General features: G+C 39.5%; 1 protein-coding gene and 1 long non-coding RNA gene across 15 annotated transcripts in view; one reads left to right on the forward strand and one right to left on the reverse strand.

Moving 5' to 3' along the window:
* The window catches only part of Rad51b (RAD51 paralog B), a 536,958-nt gene that overhangs the window by 76,781 nt on the left and 434,395 nt on the right, over nt 1-25,782 (forward strand).
* LOC148005337 (uncharacterized) lies at nt 1,841-17,109 on the reverse strand. The gene is made up of 3 exons (XR_015623162.1): nt 16,953-17,109; nt 6,565-6,681; nt 1,841-2,617 (listed from the first exon to the last, which is right to left on the reverse strand). It is a non-coding gene; the product is annotated as an uncharacterized LOC148005337 (long non-coding RNA).

The raw sequence follows: 25,782 nt of genomic DNA on the forward strand, positions 1-25,782 counted from the left end.
GAAGATTGTATGAGGCCAGGGTCTCAGGGCAAGTCTGGGCAATATAGTGAGATCTACCTGAAGATAAATAAGTAAATAAATACCTATGAATAAAAAAGGTTTATTTTTATTTCATATGGGTATTTTGCATGTATGTGCATATGTGTTTTATGTGTGTGCCTGGTGCCCTCTAAGGCCAGAAGATGCTGCTGGTTCCTCTGGAACTGGAATTATAGCTGTTTGTGAGCTGTCGTGTAGATGCTGGAACTGAACCTGGGTCTCTGCAAAAGTGGTGAGTGCTCTTAACCAGTGAGATCTTTCCAGCTCCAAATAAACACCCTTGACTCTCACGTCTTAGAAGAAAGTTCTGTGTAGCCTACTTGGATATGTACAACGAGAGAAATCAGCTTGCCATGGCAGAATGCGAATCGAGACGGTCCTGTTTGAAAATGCACATTCAGCTGGCATGGTTTGAGGATTAACCAAGACTGACTTGGGACTTGGAGGCATTTTGAATGTCTCTGGTCATAGAAGTTCCACATTTTCTACAAATATGCAGTGAACTCTGGACATGTGGTGGATGGAGTGAAATGGTGTCTATCTCTAGCAAATGGAGTCAGAGCCTGGAGATACAAACTATAGAATACTTTTAGTATTTTTGTTTTGATAGCGAATTTTCCTACTGTTTATGCAGTTGGAATCATGTGATTTCTAATCTACTGAAATGTAATACCATTCTTTCTGGAGTCGGGCGAGGGTTGTAATAATAGTGCCATCATCGGCTAATCAGAGACTTGGGGCTTTTCTGTTTCCTATGGCAGATAGGTTGGTATTGTAGAATATTAAGTGGTTTATTTATTAAAATAAGAGTATTAATTTTAGCTTTTGATATAGTATCTATTTTCCACTGAGGATTATACCCTCTGATTTCAAGGCTTGGATATGGAGGAATAACAACACAGTTAGAAATGGAAAATTAGAGTCTGTTTGCTCTTGACCCCACGACCCAGCAGTCAGATGAGTAAGGCAGAAGGAGTTCTTCTTTACTATGGGGATATTTTGGGCTTACTTGGATTTGGAACATATTTTAGCAGTGCTCCAGTAACTTCTGTAAATAATGGTTGATGTTGTGCTATCTATACTCCTGTTTTGTGAGGTGAGCTCATGTGGTTTCTGATTTGTTTATAGTTTACCCTGGAGGTTCCTCATTGTCAGGTCTTTCATAGCTTTCTGCTCATTTGTTAAATAGCAACACTTTCCTCTTGTCTTATTAAAGGGATGGAGCTATTTTCTAGCATATGGAAACGTTTTTTGCACCTCGTGTTCTTTTAACCAATGACCCCGTGTGACTTACAAATGTTGTAAAGGCAGTAGCTGTTTCCAAATGCTTTGTGGGTGACTAAACTAATCCTTAGGTACCAAAGAAGATTCCAAGAAGACAAAGAAGGCCGAAATTAAATATAGCCACGCTTTCAAAGAAGCCCAGTTCTTTCCATGTTAATTCCAGATTTAAAAAATAATTTATTGTTTGCATCACACCAGTATTTTCACAAAGGTCTTAAGAGTCCTCATATTAGATGGCCACGTTTTATTCAACCTGTGTGTACAAATTTTTGTTAAGTTTCATTTGTTGAGAAAATGATAACTGGAATTAAACACTCCAAGACTTCTGAAATGTAGTAATATAGTTTGAAGTATCATTGTCGATATTAAATACACAGGAGTGTAATATTTCAAACAGTAATAAGCCTGTGGCTGGAAGAGTGATTGAAGAGTATCTGTAATATTAATGAAGGGACACAGTGAGAGAAGTGATGGTAAGTCTTGTTACACATTCTAAGGATGCACCTGGACAAAGTGAGACCATTTAGAAAGAGCAGCAACATTTTATTGAAATGGAATGTATATCCCGTGGTTTAAGCTTGTTCCTAGACAATGTCTTGACATTTGGCTGTGCCCAAAATTTTCTTTTAAAGGACAGAATGTATGATTGCTGTCCTCAGGGTGGAAAAGTGACATTCAACCCTGTAATGAAGTTAAAGTACAGAGTTCCTCTGAAAAATGGTCAAGCAGGGGAAGTAGCCAAAGAGGAGGATGAGGAAGAAGTGCCTTACTGCTCTGAAACCGAACAGGTCTAGACATAGCGGCATTTCTAATGTTCAGGATGCTGCCTGTAAGATACTGGTGGGAGATTGCCACTCTCTGAGAATTCTAGGAGCAAAGGAAAACGATGACTTCTGAATCAGATGCTCTTTTACAATACTTTTAAGTACACCGGCTGTTTTGTGACTTCAGTGTTTCTATAGCTATTCTCATCCCATCTAGTAAAGAACATTGTCCTGAGTATTACAGAAAGAACAAGATGACTAAGATATGGCATCTATCTTTGGAGAGGACTTGCTCATGGGGGCCGAGACGTTCAGTTGAGTGTGAACTGGACAGCGTGTGAATAAACGTGGATGGTTAAAAGGGAGCCAGATTACGGCAAACAAACCAGCACGAGCTGAGATAGAGCTAAGGTAGAAATGTCAGGCCTTGCCTTGGTGGAGGAAGCTCAGTCCGGAGAGCAGAGCACCCTCTTTGTCTTCTTTCCTTTATTGCTGGTTCCTGGAATTTTGTTTTGTTTTTGTCCCTTGCCCTAAAACCAAGAAGAAAATAAACAGATGGTATATTATTTAAATTTCAGCCACCAATATCTTCACTTGGCTTAGTTGAATATTAACTATTTTTAAAATGTTAAGCATTTGCTGTACATAAGATGATTATGAGCAAGATCTAGTTCCTGCCCTCGGAATGCACATGCACACTCAGTTATGAGAAATTTCACTTACGAAATGTGAATTATATCAGTAAGCTCTGCTTTACATTTCAGTATGTATAAAATATAATCAAGTCAGGTTGTGTATGTTTTATATTTCCACTGAGACTCTAGAGTTAAACTGTTCAATGTGTTCATCACTAACCATGTGTGACTAGTGAATGAAATTACATACTGTGAAGAATTCAGTCGCACTGGTTACATTGCAGGTGTTGAGTAACCGCATGCGACTAGTGATTAGAGAAGTAGCCAGCATAAATATTAGATATTACTAGTTTTGCAGAAATCCCCACAGACAAACAGTGTTCTTGAGGTATATAACATATTTTAATTGTGTCACTCATATAAGTGGCCTGTCATTCATTTATCCCCCAAACTTCAGTAAATAAATGCCTGCTGTGGTAGCTAGTGTTGTCAACTTGGTAGAACCAGAGTCACCCGTGAGATGGGCCGCTGTGGGGCATTATCAGGGTTTTGTTCATTAAGACGGGAAGACTGTGTGCATCACCGCTTCCTGGCTGGCATTCTGGACTTTAAATGGACTGGGCCTCAAACGTGTGCTCATCATTCTTTTCTTCTGAACGTGGATGTGATCTGACCAATGGCTTCAAGGTTCTGTTGCTTTGACTTACCCTTCATGATGAACTGTACTCTTGAATTAAAGCAAAAACAACCCTCTCCTTCTTAAGTTGTTTTCGTCAAGGTCTTTTATCAGAGCAACAGAAGAAGAAACTTAAGACAGAAATTGGGATCAGAACTGGGGTCATTGTTGAACCTGACCATGCTGCTTTTGGAACTGGTTTTCAGGAGGAATGTCAAAGGCTTTGGAACTTGGGGCTAAAAAAGCCCTTGGAGTACTACAAGCAGAGCATGATGGGCCATTTTAACGGAAGCTTGAAGACAAGAATGTGGAGAGAACTGTGTATAGTGGAGGCCTGGGTCATGAGGTTTCAGAGGGAGAACAAGAACACTATCAGAAGCTGTGCTAGGGGCCCTTGGTGTAATATTTGGGGCAAAAATCTGATTCATTCTGCTTGTGTCTTGAGAACTTGAGTGAAGTTGCTTTTGAAGATAATGGGGTAATTTGCTTGGCAGAGAGAATTTTAAGGCCAGTACTAAGAAAGCAGCTGCCATTGTTAAAATGATCAGTACTATTAAAGAAAAATTTTAGTAAATGCACCTTGAGGGTAAAATCCCACTCTTTGATGACTTCATCTTGTAAAGATCCATTTTTATTTTAAAGAAGCAAGCCTAAACTGAAGGATTTCCTTGCTCCTCACAAGCAACTGCCTAGGAAGTTGTTTCACTGGGGTCAGCTCAGAAACCAGTTCATCTGTGATCAAAAGGGCCAGGCTCTATCCACAGCTAGCAGCAAGCTTGGGAAGATGATATATATATATATATATATTACGGGTTTTGAAGAATGAAGGAATCAAGCTGAAAGGCTAGGCAGTGTGTGTCAGAGTCCTGAGAGGAGGTTGTATGAAGATGTGACGGTGAAGGCTAAGATGTAAAGGAGAACCCAGGATGTTGGAGATGCCAGGACCACTGGATGTCTGCTAGGCAAGCTTCATTTTGCACAAAGGCAGAGGGTTTTTTTGTCCATGATTCTTCATGGTAAGGAATCAAGGCAGCAGCGTCTTGAAGCAGCTTTGGTCATATCAAGCCTGCATATGTCTATATGAAGAACTCAAACAAGCAGTATGTGCTCTAGGCAGCAGAGCCAAAAGGGTGAGGTTTCCTGAGCTCTTTGGAGCACAGCCAATTTCATCATGAGCCCTAGGTGCCAGATAAGGAGCTATGCAGTTTGGTATTTGCCCTGCTGGGTCAAGGTTTTCTTTGGTGTGATTTTTTTTTTTCTTGCTATGCCCTGGTTCTTCCATTTTGGAATAGGAATGTTTACTTTGTGCCTTTATATTTTCACAGTTTGTAACTTGTTTTTGATTTTAAAGGATCTCACAGTTAAGAAAGTTGGAACTGTTAATAACTACGGATTGTCTGTATTATGTTAATGAGCTGCCCACTGTAGGTAACGCCGTTCCTTGGTTGGCATCCTAGACTGTATAATTTGAGAAAGGAAATGGAGTAACATTCATGCATTCCATTTTTTTTCTTTTGTTTTTTTCTGACTAAAGACATAATATGACCAGAACTGCTTCAAGCTGCCCTGCCTTGATTTCCCCACCATGGAGAATCGTGAGCAAAAACCCTTCTCTAAGTTGCTTTTCTTAGGGTATTTTACTTCCGCAGCAGAAAAAGAAGCTAAGACACTTAGCATGTGTGTTACGTTTCGCTAGAGTCGGGCGGAAGATTCCATTCAGTCCCCTGAGAGATTGAGATAAGGGAACAGATGATAAAATAGGATCTGGCAAGCACCAGCATAGAAGGGAAAAGAAAATCTAGAAAGGTTTGAGAAGTACAAAAGCAAAACTCAAAGTCTTGCCCCTAGGGAAAGTTGAGTAAGTGTTGGCTTGGTTACATTTGGCTGGGTGGATTAAGCTGAGGGAGTAGAAAGAATGATTAAAGCAATGTAAAACACCTGGACGTGAAGACGTGGCCTATTGGAGGGACTGAAAGATGTCTATTGTGCCTGGAGCCCAGGCAGTCTCTAATGTCTCTGTGCAAAGTCTTTTTTTATTATGAGGATTTCAAAACCAGAGTCTTTTCTTTTTCAAACGGGATGGGGAGCACCTGCATTCCCAGCCACACGGGAGGCTGTATCAGGAGGATCGCTTGAGCCTTGGCATCGATCAGCTGGCCACAGAGGAAAATACTGTTTCTTCTTAAAAACGAGCATACATCCTTGATGAGAAAGGGCCTGGCTCTTCCACTATTGGAGAAGCTGCTTTATTATTTCTTATGTTTTATTTATTTGTGTGTTTATGTATGTGGCTGTGTGCATGCCATGATGATGTGTGCAAGTTAGAGGTCAACTTGGAGTCTGTTCTCTCCTTCCACTATGTGAGTCCCAGAGACTACACTCAGGTCATCAGGCTTGGTGGCAGGGGCCCTTATGTGCTGAGCCAATCTGATTGCCCTTGGGTTTTTTTTTTTCCTTAACATTTACCTTATATTTGTAGATCCCATAAGGAAAGTCTAGAAAAAAGCGAAAAAGACAAAAGCTAGTTGGGTAGAGAAATGACTCCAAGTTTAAGAGGACTGGAGTTTGGTTCTCAGCTTCCAAACAAGATGGCTGTCAACCACTTGTAACTCCAGCTCCAGAAGATTCAATGCCCTAGAATCTGCAGGCACCTGTGTGCTGTGTTTGTATGTGTGCATGTATGTATGTGTGTGTTAAATCATATTTAGAATAATTTTAAAGGTCTATATGCCAGGCACTTTATTATATTTATTTTTTTCATAAGAAAGGTTAAGCTTTGTTGGTTATACTTCGTGGACTATTTGCTGTCCCTTCCCAGTTACTGTGAATAGTCACTTAGAAGTTTCAATGTGTCACCTTTATTCCAGCTTCTGTGGATTTCAAGTAAAATTAGAATTGATTTTTTTTTAGAAGAGTGACTATGATCTTACCCAGAAGTAATAAATTTATTTCTCGATCTCCCATCTGCCTCTGTGCATATGTGAATAGTTGTCTGGGATGAGTCAATCAATGTTGGATGTTTTCAGTGATGAAGGTTTAGATGATTTGCTGCATTTTGGGGGACTTTTGTATATTGTTTGAGTATTTGTAATAAGGGCATTTTAATAAAAATGTTATAGTGATTTACCATGGTGAAAAATGAATTTGTATGTGTATAGTTTTATACCTCCATTTCTTTTCAAATTGACCACAACTTTCCTTTCTCTGTCATTTTTATTGGCAGCGTAGTATTTTATGGGTGTGAAGTATTTCTTCCAGTCTTCTAAGTGGTAGCATCTTTCTCCTAAATAAATCAAATTATAACTCTTGAGGAAGCACCTCCTATAGAATACAGTCAAAACCTATGCATATTAGAGAATTTTAACCAGGTTTTGGTCAGTTTCACCCCCCCCCCCCTTTTTTTTTCTTGTGGGCTAGTCATTGAACCAAGACTCTTTGGCATGTTAAGTCAGTGCACTACCAATGAGCTAAACTCCAGTGATTAGCATCAATATTTTAAAGTTAAAGGAGTCTTTGAAAACCACAGTCCTTTTCTAACATTAAGTTCTTAACTAACATCCTACAGCCAACTGGAGTGAATGAAATTGAGCCTAGATCTTCTGACTTCCTATGTTTTTGTTTCCCCAAAGGTAAACATAAATGCTTTTCTTTTAAATACAGAGGGGGGTTAGAGAGATGGATTGGTTGATTAAAAAGCACTTGCCGAGTCAGTAAACCTGACAACCCGAGTTTGGATTCCCAGAACCCACATAAAATCTAGATGTGGTAGGACACATCTGTAATCCCATGGCTCCCACAGCAAGATGGGAGTCAGATGGAAGAATTTCCTGGGAGCTTGTGGGCCACTAGTCTGGTGTGCAAGACACAGAGGTAGAAACAAGAGTGACCCTGCCTCAGAATAACATGGATGGCCAAGAACGGACTGCAGAGTTGTTCGACTTCTACATGCCTGTCATTGTGCATGTGTGCACGCAGAGACACACACACATAAATGAGCAAATAGAAAACTAAGAGGCAGGCAGAGAAGACGAGAGCCTTAGAGTAACCCGGTTCACTTGCTTAATGCCATATCAAGGAATGCACTTAATTTATAAGCATTTCTTCATCACAAAGAGATTAGCTGTTTAGCCATTCTTGAACCTTCTTCAAGCACCAGAAACAAGACAGGAAAGTTAATGGGATTCTGATGAGAAGGAAAACAATTACTTGTTAAAAAAAAAAAAAGAAAAAGAAGAAGGAATTTACTGTTGTTACTGAGATTAAATAAAACAGAAGTTTCAGTTGGCAGAGGGTTAAAAACTGAGTTGCTCCCAAGTATGGTGGTCCTGGAAAAGCTGCGTCACCCACTGCTCCTATGAAGCCATCACTCCTTCAGAGTGGAGGGGGCAGGGAACATTGTTTCTTTATTTCTGGAGCTGATTTATTTAGTTATGATTTCAACATGCCTACAAGGCAAACCCCAGAAAACATTGCACAACGGCATTAAGCAGAGCAAACGGTGCTTTTTTTTTTCTATACCTCCTGCAAGGTCTTTAAAATAAAACAGCAGTGAGGTTGCCACCCCCTCGCTCCTTTTCTCCCCAAGTTGTTGAAACGGCTCTGCTCATGTCTGATCACTGAGTGTGGAAGGCTTTAGCATCTCCAGTGCTAATACAGGTTCCTGACAAGAGGTGTTGTGATTCCATTATTGGACTGCGCAGAAACGAGAGGCACTGTGGCCTACACACGCTGCTCTTGGCAACAGATCTTCTTGATCAAAAGCTCTGTTGTTAGTGCACACTTATTTTGGAAAGCAAGAGAAATTTGACATAAAAATGAAACCAATGGTCTTGTCTCATATTTTCTTTTTACACAGCCACTCTGAAGAGATATCTTAATATTGTCAGGTCTTGATCCTCCTGGCCCAGGTTACCATTGTTGTCATTATTAGAGACTTGACTTAAGCCTGGGTGACATTGCACTGGGTATGAAGCAAGCGAGAGCCTTATCTTTGGGAGTGGAGTAAGAATTGCTGTCCCAACAAACAGCTGAATAAATCTCAAACTCATTTTTCCAGTCACACTTCAAACACCAGTGCTCGCCCATGTTCTCTAGCTTCATTAATGACTTCCGCATTATAGCTAATGACTTAGCTATAAACCTCATGTATATTCATCTTGAGTCTTATTTTCCCTAAACTTCCACTACCCATCTGTCAACAAAGCCCTGTCTCCTCTATCTCAGAAGTTGCCTTTGAAAGAGTTCTTGCCATTCCCTTGGCCTTTGCCCTGGATAGACCCATTTTTATCATTCACGACTGTTCTGTGGAGAGCCTCTTATCTACCTTCAGTCTTCCCATTTTCTAATTGATTTTTTCCATATCATATGATTTTCTATCATATCAAGTAGCCTAGGCTGGCCTTGGGCTTGTCATGATGTCCTGAGTGGTGATTTTATGCAGTGCTGAGGATCGAACCTGGGTTCTCATGGTTGCTAGGTAAGTGCTCTCTCCACTGAGCCACACACTCAACCCTCAGTTTTTCCATTTTCTAATCTGTCTTCTACACAGCTGTCAGATATCTTCCTTTACAGACAGATCTAATCTTATTCCTTGGCTTAAAAGCCTTTGATAAGTCTCTACTACTGTCCAAGGGATAACTTGCCAGGCTGTGGTTTTATAGTGTGGGCTTAACCTGCTTATTCCTGCCTCGTTTCCTACCATTACCCTCTCCCCTACCTTGTGCCCAACACATATTTACTCTAGTGTGCCCAGCTTCTTCCTAGTTTCCTAATCTCACCATTTTCTTGTGTCTTTGGTTACGCTGGTGCTTGCTCCATGCATGCAGAGTCCTCTGCCCTGACTAATAATACATTTCTGTAGTATTGGAAGAACAAGGAGGCCAGGATTTCTAAAGAATATTATCAGCTGGGAAGGAATACTCTCTGTAATCCAACACTTGGCTTTGGCAGGAAGACTGCCTTGAAATTGGGGCCAGCCTGTACTATCTACCTAGTAAGTGAGTACAAGGCCAGCCTGGGCTATGCAGCATGTTTGTCTCAAAAACGAAAACCAAACAACAGTAATAAAATAATCACAGATACAAAAAAAGAAGCAAACCATGGAGCCTCCAAGGCAGGAGTTAGAGTAGTCAAGCAGGGTTCAGACTTCTGGGAAAACAGGGAGGCAGCTCTTATTCTTGTAGATTGAGATGAAAGGAGAGAGCCACGGAGGATTTCTGGGGTGGTAATTCAGTTCAGGAATTAAGAGAAAACTCCTATCCACACCTATCTACTGCTTCTATCTTATCTCACTTTTCAAGGGACACTGAAGAGATGAGAACCAGGAGTTTTCACTTTAATGCATTTTAAAACTCCAAAGTCCTGGGTTCAATCTCCAGCAAACAAACAAACAAACAAACAAACAAACAAACAAACAAACAGCAAAAAGTAAACCAAACCACACGAGCTGGGTGTAGTGGCTCACACCAATCATCCCAGTAGAAGGTGGAGGTGAGAGGATTGTTATGATTTCTGGGCCCGAGTGAGTTCCAGTCTAGCCTGGGCTATCAAGTGAGTGCCCTGTCTCAAAAGAACCAAAGCCAACCAAGCAAAGCAACAACAACACATCAAAAAGAAAGACCTGAAGATGCTGGCTTTAGAATAAGACCTAATGAAGGAGAGTAGAAGTCTTTACCTAGAGAGGAAGAGGACTCATCTCACACCCGCACGTTCTCACACCCACACCTAGTCATGCAGACTCATGCGGACTCCCAGGCAACTTTTCCTTTGTATCTGCATCTTATTCTTATGAACAGTTAGCTTTCTTATAAAAGTAGTATATTAACATATACACATGTTCAGAATATTTCTAAAGCTCCTGTTACCTCCCTCATAACAACAGCCCCTGTCTCGTCCCAACTGAAATCAGGGCCACTTTTGGCTTCTATCCCTTAGGACCTTTTCTTGTGCATCCTTTTGGGGACGATGTCCAAACGGATAAGCAGGCTTATGTGGGCATGTAACTCTGCCTCAGTAGGGCTATTCTTTACAAAAACATACTCCGGCTCTCACTTTCTGTGAATCTAGATTTTTAACTATATCATTTCCTGTTACTGCAAGCAGATGCTTTAATCAAGTTATTTATTTATTTATTTATTTTAATTTTTAAATTGTGTTTTAGCTTCTGACACAGTAGAGTCTTTGGGGTTTTCTTAGTAATTGCACATGCACAATTAGAAGGTAAAAATAGGGAAAATTCAGTAATCAGGCATTAGGTTTGAGGGTAATTAAAATATGAAGAAAGTTATAATCGTTGGCTTGGGGAGAATGTTTTCCTTAAAAATGAGACCATCTTAGACGCTGTTGGATTAAGTTCAGAGAACATCCTTATATGAACTCTGCTCGACTCCTACTCCTCCATTACTGCTGCTGCTGAAAATTGAGCAGACCTGGGACTTGGTCTACATCTGCTTTGCCCACTCCATATGTCGTGAGTTCTCCCTCCTCAACTGCTTCTGTCAGCACGGAAATTCCCAAATTAATTCAAGAAGCAAGCTTGAAATCTGTAAAGTAGGAGGACCTTGGTAATCTTTCACAGCTCTGGAGTCACTGAAGCTATTGGAATACGTTCAGAGAACAGTACAGTTTGTTAAACTAAACCTTTTGGTTGTTGATTTAGGTTGTGACTAATTGTGAACATAAATAATGGAGTTGATGAAACCTGTGCCATTCAGTTGCCACCCTTTCTTGAAGAACATTAGTAATAATCATTGAATGTTCCAAGCAAACCTGTCACGTTGTTTGATGTTCATCAATACTATTTTCAGTAAATTCTTGACTTACTTAAATAAGATTTCTAGTTCGCTTTTATTATATAAAGCTAAGGCATACAGGTGAGAAAGCACTTGTGAAAGGTTTGCACTTAATATGCGTTTGAGTGTCACACTGTTTAGAGGTACCTTAAGACTAGAACAGAGAGTTGGGAGCCAGGCCCTCACTTTCTCAGAGATTGTAAGGACCCTATTTACTTGTAGCAGGTAGAAGATTGTTTTTCTTAACTGACCCAAGTATATCTTTGAAGTGATGAAGACCATCACTTTGTGTTCTGCTCCTCAGTAAAGATGCAGTTGAGTGGGAGTGGCAGTCGGTTGTTACGTTGTTTAAGATTATTCTTGAAAGCAAGATAAGTACTCAGGGTTGCCCACTTACATTTTTTGCTTCTTGGAGGCCAAGTGTATTCTGTCAGGTAGAACACTCATGGAAACCTGCATCAAAGCAGAGGTCTCAGGCCACTGTAGTGGCTAGTCTATGCTATGTTTAGTTCTTTCCGACTCTAACATCCCCACTCATTTGCTGCTTTATAGACATTAGCTGCCTGCCTTTTGGCCTTTGATAAAGTTATATCTGTATGGTTATTTTTTTTTATAGAATATCCTTCATGGGTTCTGCCATTTAGATATCCTCTAAATGAATAGTAAGGCATATAAACTTTTCTCTTTGCTCAGTATAATGTGTTTTCTGTTAGAAATCTTGCCAGAATCTCTTTCTAAATTTCATTTTCAATATTTGCGATTGGTTGTTTGTTGTTATAAATCTGATTTTGTTAATGAAAAGTACCAGTATATTTTCTCATAAAGGAAAGACAGTTGTACACAAATGTTGGAATTTCTTGGAGGCAGCAGTTTAAAGAAATTCTTCTTTCTCTTTTTTCATTTTCTTCTTTCCAAGTTGCTCTTTCCCATTTAGTGTAGGGAGTCTTTCAATGTTTGGTGTCCATGTGGGGAACAAAAGTGTCACTTGATTGCCTGAAGTCCCATAGCCTTTGCTGTGTATTTTCTGCATCTGGGGTCTGTTCTGTTACCACATAAAACTATTAAACACTGAAATTTAAAACTGTGTGTCCCACAATCAAGTATTTATAAACACATCTGAAACTTATTGTAAGTGTAATCGGTTCTGAGATGGGGAGGCCATGTTTATGATACAGGAGTGTTACATTCTCTCTGCAATGTTTCAGATCAGGCTCATTGGCTGCAAGATATTTTGAACTGATGTTGTCAGAAGGATTTTTGTTTGTTTGTTTTTCTTATTAGTTTCATGTGAACTTAAACTGTAACTTGTGTCTGACTAGTTTGCAGCTTCAGTTTGATATATTTCTTATGCCAATAGAAATTGTCTTTCTGTCTATAGATTTAGTAGCATTCTTCATAGAGTATGATTGGGTAAAAAAAAGTTACTGTTTTGGTTTTTTGTTTCTCTTCTTTAGAAAGCCACCAGTTAAGTGGGCAGGAAGGCAGTTGGAGAAGCCAACCAGGGACTTGCGTTGCGTCTTTGTATCTGCTTGCAGATGTGAAGGGACCAGACGCTTTATGCTTACACTACATTGCTGTTAAAGGCAATAGTGTGGCAGAGTGGCCAGGAGGCAAGAGCTACATGGGCTGTGCTTCGGTTTGAACTGATCCTGAAACGCCTGGTTCTTGTTATTTTCCAGATTGCTTCTGGGAGGGTCTTTCTTGTGATTGCTGTATGTCCTGTGACTGCATCGTTCTGTCTCAGAGGAAAGGCAGGGCTGTTTATTTTCTAACTACAGTGGCGTCTTTTTAAACGTATTGCCTTGGGTGAATCTCATCACTCTGCTTTGCCTCAGTTTCTCCATCTGTTAAGTGGCTGTGTAATTTGAGATTCATTTAATTTATGGGAACCAAGCTGTGTGGAACTGGCTTTCATTCGAATGGATTTAAGACATAGGATAATATTGCCCCAATAGTGCACCCATCCACCTTTAAGAAGTCTACTGTCTGTTTCCCTGTCTGGAATAAAAGGAATCGATAGGCGTCTAAGAGTGCTTGCATGCCCTATGTATGTCCTAGCTACTAACAAGAATCTTAACCAATTTTTACTCACTATTTGTGATTTATTTGTGAGATACCTATAATTAACCAATAACATGTCTGAATCTTTGTTTTTATGAAGGCTCATGACATACTTTAGTTGTTGTTAGACAGCAGGCAAAGGATTGAATAGCCTTTCAGAAATAAAAATTTGGTCTCTGTGATATTGTTATCTGCACTGATATTGTTAAAATATGTTTAAAAATATTTTCCCTGCTCAATTGACATTATTAATGGCAGCATTTTCTGAACTACCAAAGAAGCTAAAGTTTCTTTGGTGTGGTTTGAGCAGTTTAAGACAGCTTGGAAGACTGCTGGCTTAGAAAGGTCAGCTCTAAGGTATTTAGGAATGTTATGCAGAAGAAAATTATTAGGTTATCTGCTTTTCATGTATGTATTTGCCAAAGTTAAAAAAAAATAGAGACCAGAGTTTGTCTTAGTAAAAATATTCATATTTTTCTTCCCAAGGACATAGTGACTCTGTAATATATGTAAAAATTCAAATACTTCATAGGTAATATCAAATGAGGTGAGTCTGTTTTCTGATTAGCTTTCAAATTGGTACATACCCCTTGTGTGTGTGTCTGGGGAGCAAATTGATGCTTTTGTGCATGCCAGGAAAGCATTCAGCCCTGATACATACTCGTTTCTGTGGTGAGTTTTCATTTTTCAGGGAAATGTTGTTAAATACAATTGTCTGAAATGAAACTTGATAGTCACATTAGACACTTTTGGTTGGAGTTATTATCCACTACAAATTAAGAGCTACTTGGTCAACCCGCTTATTTGGAAAACTCTATCTCAAAATTTGCCTAACACCCATGACTTCTACTGGAAGGGGCACGATGCAGGGCGACATTAAATTTCTAAGTCTAACTCTCTCCCTAAAAATCCCAGTGGCCAACATTGCTTTGTTTGGGGGCAACCTAAGGCCAGGGATTGGTTAATTTCAAGACAGTTTAGTTTGACAATGGTCTAGGGCTAGGTCTATGATAACTAGACCCACAGGAAAAAACCAACATAACAACAACAATGTAATTAGCTGTATCTATCAACAAGAGACAATCAGTCCTGAGGCCACTGAAGTGTTAGTAGTGAAAATTCTGCCTCTACCCATAAGAATTAATGACCTTGAAGATTTTGGATTAGAGCCTAGAAGTGGTTTTGCATCTGGCCTGGAATCTACTCCATACTTGTAAATAAATAGTGTGCAAAGTTAATGAAACTAGATCACAGTGACACTTACAGACACTATGCGTTGTGCAAGTGAGAAGCTGGCCGTAAGGAGTTTCAACAGACAAATGCTTGCCCCTACCAGACCTAAACCAACAAACAACAAAAACTCTCCACATTGCTGAAGTGGGTTTTATGTAAATTACTCATGCTAAACATTCGCCTTCTATATATCTTCTTTTGTACTTCTCATTTGATGAAAATTTCAAACTGTGGTTTGTTGGAGGGGGTAACCCCAAACCCAAACCACATAGGACAAATTGAATTACAAACCTGGTGTGGTCCTTTAACTCAATTACATCTAATTTGTGTTATTTTAGTCATCCTGGGTGGCAGCTGTTTTGTGTAAAAGCCCACAAACATTTTCAACGTAAGAATTTGTCCTGATTACAACTTAAGATTGGTAGTGGCCTATTTATATTTAAAGTGGCAAAATTGTAGATTCGTTTGGCACCATTTTGAAAAATGTAAATTTCATTGTTCTTTGAATAAAATAAAAAAATTGAGCATTCAATGTTCACTTTAAGTGTCAATTTTTAAACACCCATTTTCTTATGCTTCTTAAGTTTAGTCTTCTGAAAACAACTACCTAGTTACTTTAGGCAGTTATCACTCAAAAGCCTTTTGATATCTTAACCCCCAGTTTAGGATGACTTGGAAAGGAAAACATGAAAGATTATGAATTTTGGATCGTATAGGTCAGTATAATTAAGATAGAGGACCGCGTTAGGGTTGCGTGTGGAGAGAGGTGAAGATTTACAGATGTAAAGCCTTTGAATCAGTCCTGCAGAAGCATGAATGATCTACATAAAACCCACTGAAACACTGTCTTCAGGGCAGGTCATCCTTCGTCCTGTCCTGCTTTCCTGGTCATCCTGGTCGTTTTTGGGGTCCCCTCTCTAGCTTCAGCCTGTATTAGTTATCTGTTGCTGTAACAAATTGCTTAAAAGTTAACCTTAAACAAGGAACATTTGTTACCCCTGTTTCTGGGGACCAGAAATACCCATTTATTTGTCTTACGTGCATGATAAAGCTGAGAGAGCAGATGCTGACTGCCTGGTAAGGGCGATCTCTTATTCAGTCTGAGGCCTTTCAGTGCTAAACATGCGTGCATAGCTTCAATAGCTCCTTTGCTGGTTTTTAATTTCTGTCACATGTGTGTTCTTTTTTCAACCATCCATTGGAAAGAGACTCGTGCTGCTTCCTCCCTTGCGATGACCGATTATGCTCCACTGTTCTGATCTTCCGGTGTAGATTTGCCTCCTTGGCATTTAAACCCAACCACAAACCAGACTTCCTCCACTTGCTCAACTGAGTTTTTTTCAGAAGATTATTTACTTATTAAACATATGCCTATGAGTGTTTGTGTTCATGTGTGTACGTGTACCACGTATGTGCCTGCTGCCCACGAAGAGCCGAAGAGGGCTTTGATTTCCTGGAACTGGAGTTAATGGGCAGTCGTGACCACCTTGTAGGTGCTAGGAACCAAATCTGGGTTTTCTACATCATCCACAAGTGCTTTTAACCATGCAGCCGTCATCCTAGCCCTCAACCAATTTTATTTTAAACACCTACTTTGTTTAATTGCCTCTATCGTAGACTAAAGTCCGTCTAAATCCCTCAGACCACATGCAGAAATCTCCCCGTCCTGCTGTTTCTTTGCTTACACTGTCCTGTCTCCCCTCCTGTCTTTTCAATTCTTAACTTCCGTCAACTCAAATCTCATTATGTTCTTTCCATTCTCGTAAAGCCACTTTAGACTTTTCTGGCCCAACTAGTTATTAAACTTCAAATTCCTGTTGTATTAACGTGTAATGCCAACACAGTTTATTTCTCTATTTTTAATTTGTTTAAGTGGGTTAGTTAATTTCTCTTTCCACAGAGAATTCCAATTTTCCAAAAGCAATAATTTTTACTTCCCGTGTGCTTTTTGCTGAATGCTCTGAGTCCATGCTGGCTGATTGAGAAGCTAGGAACCTTGACTTGACTGTAAAAACTTCTTCCCCTGATGCTGCTTAATGAGGGATAACTCCCAGAGCCATTCATGGGGATTAGCCAACTTCAGTACAGTACGAGGCTACATTTCATCAGGTTCCCCACTGAACGAAGAGATTAGTTAAAGAAAACTCCCTCTGGCTAACCGTCAGAACGGGCATTTAGCCTTTGAGTTGTCACAGCAGAAGTGTGCAGGTCGCCTGGAGCAGGACAGCAGGACAGACAGCAGCTCTGACCCTAGCCTACTTCATCATGAGCTGGCCAGGTTCTTTTGACTGAGATAAGCAGAATTTACTAGATAAACAAGATTTTTACTTCTATTTTTCTAAGTTTCATGAATTTGATACACATACACCGTACACAAAACCTTCATAAGGCAAATAACTGAGATTTAGTTTCAGTATCTTTTCATTCATTGAGAAAAGTTAAAATAAAATAAATAATATGAAGTTACAACCTGAAATAGCCAGTGAATAACGTGGCTAATTGTCTTCCATAGCATTCTTCGTATTTTTATAAAATGTGCAGCCTGGAAGAATGAGTCCAGAGAGACGCCAGTGGGAAAGACGGCCGGGCTCTTTTGGTGACATTAAGTTCTGTGCTCTGCCCGCATTGTTAGTTCTAACATTGGTTTTCCTCCTCCTCCTCCTCCTCCTCCTCCTCCTCCCCCTTCTCCCCCTCCTCCTCCTCCCCCTTCTCCTCCTCCTCCTCCTCCTCCTCCTCCCCCTTCTCCCCCTCCTCCCCCTTCTCCTCTTCCTCCTCCTTTTCTACTTTGCACCATAATGACTCAGGAAGAATGTTTGCTTAAAGTCAGAGGAAAGAGGCACATTCAACTTCTTTTTCTAAAATTGAAAATAAAGTTGGGGGTTTCTGGAGGGGAAACCTGGAAAGGGGATAACATTTGAAATGTAAATGAAGAAAATATCCAATAAAAAAAAATAAGGTATATTTTTCATACAATATGCTCTGATCGTGGTTTCTTCTTCTCCATCTCCTTCCCATCTCTGCACTTATCTAGCTCCATGGCTTCTCTCTCTCTCTCTCTCTCTCTCTCTCTCTCTCTCTCTCTCTCTCTCTCTCTCTGTGTGTGTGTGTGTGTGTGTGTGTTGTTTATAAAACAAGCAGGAAATAATAAATATCTCCCCAAAGAAAGAAGCACAAGAAAACACACAAAACACCATGAAAATACAACCAGAAACCATAATATACCAACAAAAGGCCAGGTGATAAACAGTTCCCCAAATAAAGCAATATAAGACACAAAAATGTACAAATATTCAGCTAAGTATGGTTGGAGTTGGCCGTCTTCTGCTGAGTATGAAGCCTACCGCGAGTGCCCGCCTCGGCAGCACATATACCAAAATTGGAATGAAGCCTACTGCGAGGCGTGGCTTCTCACTATGTACGTAGTGAGACTCCACTGGAGAAAACCAATTTTTGAAAAATCTTCTTTTTCTCAGGACCAGGACCCATCTGACTAGAACCAGGCAAGTCCTGTGCATGTTGCAACAGTCTCTGTGAGCTCAGTCCCCTTGTGTCTGGAAGAGTTTCCTTGGTGTCAGTCACCCCTCTGGCTCTCTCTGCTGCTCCTTCTGCATACTTCCCTCAGCCCCGAGGGGAGGGTTTTGGTGAAAACATTCTTTTAGGACTGAGTACTGCAAAGTCTCTCACTCTGCGTGCTGTCAGGCCATGGGTCTCTGTTTAGTTCCCCTCTGCTGCAAGAGGACGCTTCTCTGCTGAGGCCTGAGACACTGATTCAACGTTTGCCTTTTTCCATGAGAGCCACCTCATAGTCTCTTCAGGCTTGGTTTTAGGATTACTTATAATTTGAGTCTGTGATTCAGGTTATTATTTGGACATTTTTGTTTTCCCTGTGGCTAAATTACTGATGTTTATACAAAACTAAAAACCAACAAAACAAAACAAAAACCAGTCTTTCCCTGTTATTTGTACATATGTGTGTTTAAGAAAAAAATTCCTCAGTTTATTGCAGAAATACTTGAATTAGAGAAAGTCAAGGGCCAGAAAAGGTTACATCTTTTGGTCCTTACCTTTGGTCGTTACAGCTAGTGTTTTGTTTTTGTTTTTGTTTTTTTTTTTCTTTTCTATTTTTTCTTTTCTATTTTTTGGAGCTGGGGACCGAACCCAGGGCCTTGCGCTTGCTAGGCAAGCGCTCTACCACTGAGCTAAATCCCCAACCCCACAGCTAGTGATTTTTATTTTGGGGCGCAGGGCACGTCGGGGGAGAGGATGGAGAAGCATGTCCTTGGGAAAGCAAGACGTAATACATCTTTACTGTCTAGATCACCCCAGTACTTGCTGTCTGCAGCCCAGCCTTCCATAGAGCACCCTATGACACCCTTCCTGTCCTACATGCTCTGCACATCCCCCCTTCCTGCCTTGTAGAAAGGAAGTAAAGAACCGAGGGGGAGCAGCAGGCTTGGGGAGTGTCAGGGCCAGCATGGTTGCTCTTTGAAGAGCCTGCTTAGCCTTCTCTAGCTGCCCCTCCCCTTCCCCAACCTCATTCCTTTTCCCAACACTTCACTATTTGGATAAGGAATTTAAAATAAAAGTCAGCTCATTTGCTGACTGATTTCAGATCTTTTCTTTAATAATCTCCCATGTTCCGAAGAATCTTGCAGTTTTACTCGATTTCCATCTTTCTCGATCACTCTGGTGTATTTTATACAAAGTCAGCATTCCCTTCTGGCCACAGGAATCTTTGTCTAATCAGGCTCACTGAAAGTGTATATCTCACTGAATGGCATTTGCAAATTGTTTTCTTCCCTACCCCACCAGGGCTGACGATATAAAAATGCTTCCATATGCTGAAAGCTGGCCGATTTACCTTGCTAGAAGGGTGTGTGTTTGGGGTGGGGTGTGGGGGGTGAGCAGTGTCCTTTACTCCCTAGTTATCATATAAACATGAAACTGCAAAGTGTGGAGATTTTGCAACGAAAGCCTGTGAGTTCACTGGAAACATCTCTAAAGCCCCGAGGCTTTACTACTGTTCGAGATACGTGTAAAGAGTTGTTTTTACCCACCAAGAGTAAAATTTAAAAGCGCAATTATGATTTTCACCTGGCTTGAAAATATTTAATTGAGTACAGTTAGAACAGAGCATTAAATTCTAATTTTGAACAGGCCTGAACATTTTAAGTAAATAAATACTTTTGCTTGACTACCTCAAGGCATTTCAGAACTGCCACTAGAGGTTTCTTCTCCATGATCTTCCCAGTGTTAGCTGTTCCCCTCTCCACCTGCCCTGCCTGGTGTCACCTCTCTAGCTGCCCTGCCTGGTGTCACCAACAGAGTTTAAATGCTATGTTTCTGTCCTTTGAGTCCCTATCCCCACCTCCATTTCTCCACAAACCCTATTTATAGTTTCCTCGAAAGTGATGGTTCTCAACCTGTGGGTCTCGACCCCTTTGGGGGTCACATGCCAGATATCCTGTATACCAGATAATCATATCATGATTCATAACAGTAGATAAATTGAAGTTATGACAAGGTAATCAAATAATTTTATGGTATGGGGTCACCACAACATGAGGAACTGTATTAAATGTTGAGAGCCACTGCTCTATAGAGTCTTCATAACAATCCTACCTGGTCTTATTTTTCCATGGTATTTTTGGACTACATATTTCTCTGTTGTGTTGATTTATTGACTTTTGTTAATTTGTATCTGTACTCTACTTTTTGTAAAGAATCTTGTCAAATCCTCACTTTTTGTGCTTTAAAAATCTGTTGTTCATGCTTAGCTTTAAAAATTGATGTTCGTGGGCTGGAGAGATGGCTCAGTGGTTAAGAGCACTGACTGCTCTCCCAGAGGTCCTGAGTTCAATTCCCAGCAACCACATGGTGGCTCACAACCGTCTGTAATGGGATCTGATGCCCTCTTCCGGTGTGTCTGAAGTGTACTCATATACATAAAATAAATAAATAAATCTTTAAAAAAAATTGATGTTCGTTTCTTAGAGAAATGGGGTTTACGTGTTATAAATAGAAATTCCACATTTAATTTTTATTACTATAGCAATAGACCAAAGCATTTTTTTTTATTTTAAAGATGAGCTTTAAACTGGTGTAGTGATAGATAAGCTGGCACCCTGGGAAGGACGGAGGCAAAAGTACCACCATGAATTCAAGAGCAGCCAGGATGATAATGAGTCCCAGGTCCAAGAGAAGGAGAAAGAGAGAACCAACGGATGTGTAGAGGACTTACTCCTTCTGATCTAAAGATGGAGAAAGCTAAAGAGAGCAAGGAGGGCTCAGGATTGCTGTAAAGACAAGGAAGCAGATTCATGGAGTCTGGAGAATCTGAAGAGAGATCTTCACATAGATGTGCCCCTTAGTACAGTTGACAGAAGTACACTTAACCAAGGAAAGACAAATCTTTTAAGTTTTAAGAGATGTAATTGGATATTTATGTGAAAGAACTTTTCAAATCACTCCGAATAATGTGTAAAATTAACTCAAAATGAATTATAGGTAAAACTATAAAATTTATAAAAGGATAAATAAAATATTTTTGTTGCCCTGAGGCACACGTTTCTTATATAGGTACAAGCTATAAAAGAAGCAATATATACCCTGCACATGAAAATTTAAAAAAATCATCTTTCCAAAACAGAATGAGATCACAAACCATAGACCGGGCAGAATATTTGCAATACTTATAGTGACTGTGAGTAGACAAGATGGGGACTTAGAACCAGCATATAGAGTTCTCAAAACTAAAAAGAAAGACATACCAACAAAAACTATGTGCATGCCTAATGTACACACTTTGAGGTTGCACAAGATTTTAGTAGTTGTGCCACTGAAGGTGTATGGGTGACAAACATGAAAAGAAGCTCAGTGTCATTATCAGAGAAATGCAAATCAAGACTAGAGAGAGATGTCACACCCATTTGCAAAGCTAAAATTAAAAAGACTGACCATATCAAGTGTTGGCGGGCATGGGAAGGAACAAAATTTCTCCTCTCTTAGAGACAATGCAAATTGGTATAATGACTTCGAAAGCCTGTCTGACACTGTTTTAAAATGTCATACATGTACCTACCATGTGATCCAATCATTCTGCTTCTGTTTTTTTTTTTTTTTTAATTAAAGAAAATTGAAAGCATACATTTGTTTGGGCTAGAACATGATTGCCATAGCAGCTTTATTTGGCCAAAAGCTGTAAGTCACCAGAAGAGCCACAAACAGTGAACACATCGTAGCATATCCATATAAGGGAACCCTACCCACAAACTGTGTGGGATTACTGTTACACGTAACAACATGGACGGCTCTCAGAATAATTATGCTGAGTGAAAGAAACCAACCCAGAGAGAATGTAAACTATATTTCACACATTTAACTTCTAGAAAATAAAAAGTAATCTATACTGGTGCCTGATCAATAGTTGTCTTGTAATGAGAACAGAGAAGGAGAAGGGTTGCAGAAAGGCACAAGAAACGTAACTGATTATTAATTTCAGGGCATATATATAATTTAAAGCTTATCAAATTGTGTGTTTAAATTACACACAGCTTTTTATAATTCAATAAAATCATACCTTAAAATACTTCAAAGAAACTTACAGTTCATCCCCAAAGCAGTATTATTCAGCATTTATGTACTGTTTTATAAACATGCTATGCTCATAAAGTTAACAATTAACATATATATCATGAAGTATGAAGGTTGCTAATAAATGTTTATTTTATGGTGTTGCTATTATATTATTAAAGAAGACTGTTTACAAAATAATTTATTGCACCCTGGTCAGTCAACACTTTATCTTCCATTTTGTATATAGAATTTGTATCTCTATATAATATAGAATGGGTTCCATTTTTATTTCTTTAAGTTATGGTAGAGACCATCTCAATCTACCTAAACACATTTTCATCTTGTATTTTCTATTTCTTAGTGTGTTTTCCTAACAAAAATCCTTATTGAATCAGAGGTGAATCTATAGGAACCATAGAATGCCACTCTACTGTATTGGTTAAGTGACTCATTTGTAATAGAATTTGGGGAAATACATATTCGCATTTTACCACAAGTGAGGAGTAAACTAAGGTAATACAATAATTATAATGAGGAACTAAGTTTAATAGACTATTAGGATTCTCAGTGTAGTTCATGTTTTGGCTTAATTTAGCCATCATGAAAGTAAACTTAGACACCGTTGACCTCTTTATATAAACAGAAAAACAAAAAGGAAAAAGAGTACTACGGAAGCTTCTTATGCCAGGGGATGAAGGGAGATACTGCATCTATGCCAACAGTGACAGCACTGGGCAGCCCCCACTAATGTATCACAGTGTAGGGAAGTCAGGCCGTTTACTCTTTGCCTGTTGAAACGATTGGCAAATGATTATCTTCTGCATATAATGGTATTTACTGAATATTTATGGGGGCTAGACATGCATAGCTCAGTGGCACATTGCTTACCTAAAACACACACACACACACACACACACACACACACACACACACACACACCCCTATGGGGTTAATCACTACCACCACCACCACCACCACCACCACCACCACCACCACCACCACCACCACCACCACCACCACCACCAGGGCATAAGTGTGAGAAAGAAACTTACACTTATTTAAAACCTCTCTAACAATTTGAATAAGATAGGTTGTCAGAAGTAATAGTCCCTAATCTTAAACCAGCCAACCAACCAACCAAGCAACAAAACTCCTCAAACCACTACCACCAGTAGCAGAATTCTACTTCAGTTATAGTTATAAGCACCTAAGATGACTATATCTATATATCTATATCTATCTATCTATCTATCTATCTATCTATCTATCTATCTATCTATCTATCTATCTATATGGCAGAAAGAGTGTGACTAGCTAAAAATTTGGCTACAAAGTGACAATTACAAACCAATTAAGGTAGACTGAAAATATCTGTATGTTATCTCTTGATGCAAAAGCATACTGGTCATTGGTAAGTGGGACAGTCACATAATTTCTGCAAATAAACAAGTAGGCTGAGTTAGGTGTCTCTATGGTGTGTGTGTGTGTGTGTGTGTCTTTCTCTCTGTGTGTATGTATGCTTGTGTGTGTGTGTGTGTGTGTGTGTGTCTGTGTTTGTATAGATTTGTATGTACCTGTGTGCATGTGGAAGCCATGGTCAACCCTTGGGTATTGTTATCCATTGCTGTCTGTCTTATTTTCTGAGACGGAGTCCTTCACTGAGACCTAGAGCTTGCCTTTCAGGCTAACTCAGGGGCCAGCAAGTCGCAGGTCTGCTTGTCCCTTCACTCCTAATACTGAGATTCCGAGCTTGAGCTGCACCATACTTTCTTCCCCAAGTAAGGTTTGTGGACTGGACTAAGGTCTCATGCTTGTGTGGCATGCACGTTAGCAACTGAGCTGTTGCTAAACACCAGCTTGAGCTGGGTGTTTGCTAAAGACTTCATGTTCGTTGAGTTCATAGCAGCCCCGTACAGTAACTTAGTAATCACTTGCCCCTCTCTCTGAATTTATTCTGTGAAACACCTTATGGATTATCCATAGACATTGTTGGGTTATTTCTTACTGGATTTCTTTCAAAGTCATTCTTTACTGGCGCCATTATTAGCAAGTTATCCTCCTCATTGTTTGTTTGTTTAGTTTTTTTATATTTTATTTTTAATTAGCATGTAAGCTAGCATGCAAAGTAGTAGGTATTATTACAGCATTTTCAGACACATATGTTATTATACGTTGTTCTTATTTACCCTCTCCCAACACTCCTTGGTTTTACATTCAAACCTTGTTCAAATCTGCTACTGAGCTTTCTTCTCCATTTCCCTTATTTTTTAATACGGTCTTCACGTTTTGTCCAGGTTGGTCTTGATCTCACTGGCTCAAGAGATCGTCTTGCCTTAGCTTCCTGAGCAGCTGGGACTGCAGATGCACACCCTGGCTCTTCTGTAAGGTCTTATTTTAGCTTATAGATTGATTAAGGTAGAAAGAATTGAAAAAGTAAAAATTCTAAGTATAGTACAATCAAGTCTTATAAGCCAGTCACAGATTTTTTTTATCTATTGTTAACAATTTGTTATTGTTTCTCTTAGTTTTTGAAATGCACACATGTACATAGGTGCATGTATGTATTCTAATGTACCTTTTTTCTGAACCGCTTGTTGGTAAATTGAAGAGGTTATGACTCTTTGCTATAAATACTTTAATGTGCATCTCTTAAGAATAAGTATAGTGCTCAAATTCAATATATTATTATTCAGTATATAGTTTATGTTCAACTGATACCTCATGACCCAATATGACCCCATGTATCAACATTTCACCAACCTAAAGATTGAGAGAAAAATATCACTGTCTTATCTCTTTAGCTTTTTTAATAGAGTAGATTCCTAGCCTCTCCTTGCCTTTTCCCCTATTCATATTATTAAAGTATGAACTCTCATTTTTTGTATAATGCCTCATTGAGATTTGCATAACCATTTTCACTGGGTCTTGATTTATTTTCTTTCTGGATTTGAATTCTGTTGTGTGCACCTGCGTGTTAGCGTCACATTTTTATTACATTGTGCTTTTCTTTCAGATCATACATTCTTTGTGGTCAGATGATTCATTCAGTTAACCTTCCTTCTCCCTATTTCCAAGCACACATACTACATAACTCATCATAAAAATTAGATATACCTGTGCCAAACACTCTCATCTGTAGATTGTGTTGCTGCTTTAAAACACAGAGAAGGATGTACCGGTTTGATGAGCTTTCAGAAGTTAAGGATGTCCAAAGCTGTCCAGGAACAGCAGAAGCGTTATGGTCTTCGTTTTTTGAGTATTGAAGAAACTTGAATAGTGCAGAGAGCACTAAGAATTCTGAGCTCACTGGCATGAGCTGTTCCTTTTTATTCTTTCTTTGAAGAGATCCTTTGCAACAGTGTTTGACTGCCTTCCTATAAGCAGGTTCCAAGAGCATTTCCAGGTGACCCAGCATCTTAGTGGGCAGTGAAATTAGCACGAAAGACCCTTGGCTTTTAAAATACAAGAGTGAAAATATCTTACATGGTGGGGAAAAGGCTTTTTTAAACTAGCCATTTGTTATCAAATAAGAAAGTGACTCATTCAAAGTTTTGAATGTGACTTCAAGACATTTTTCATATTGAAGTCAGCGTCTGAGAGGATACTTGTGGGAGGCCCTGATTTCCCTGAAGTCATTCCCTTCCTTGGAAAAGGCCAGCATGAGCTTACATTTATGATTTTAAGATTATTTAGGACTTTAAGTCTAAGTATTTAGAAACCCTAAA

The sequence above is a fragment of the Rattus norvegicus genome, chromosome 6, assembly GCF_021556685.1.
Source record: "Rattus norvegicus strain SHRSP/BbbUtx chromosome 6, alternate assembly SHRSP_T2T, whole genome shotgun sequence".
NCBI classification, from domain to species: Eukaryota; Metazoa; Chordata; class Mammalia; order Rodentia; family Muridae; genus Rattus; species Rattus norvegicus.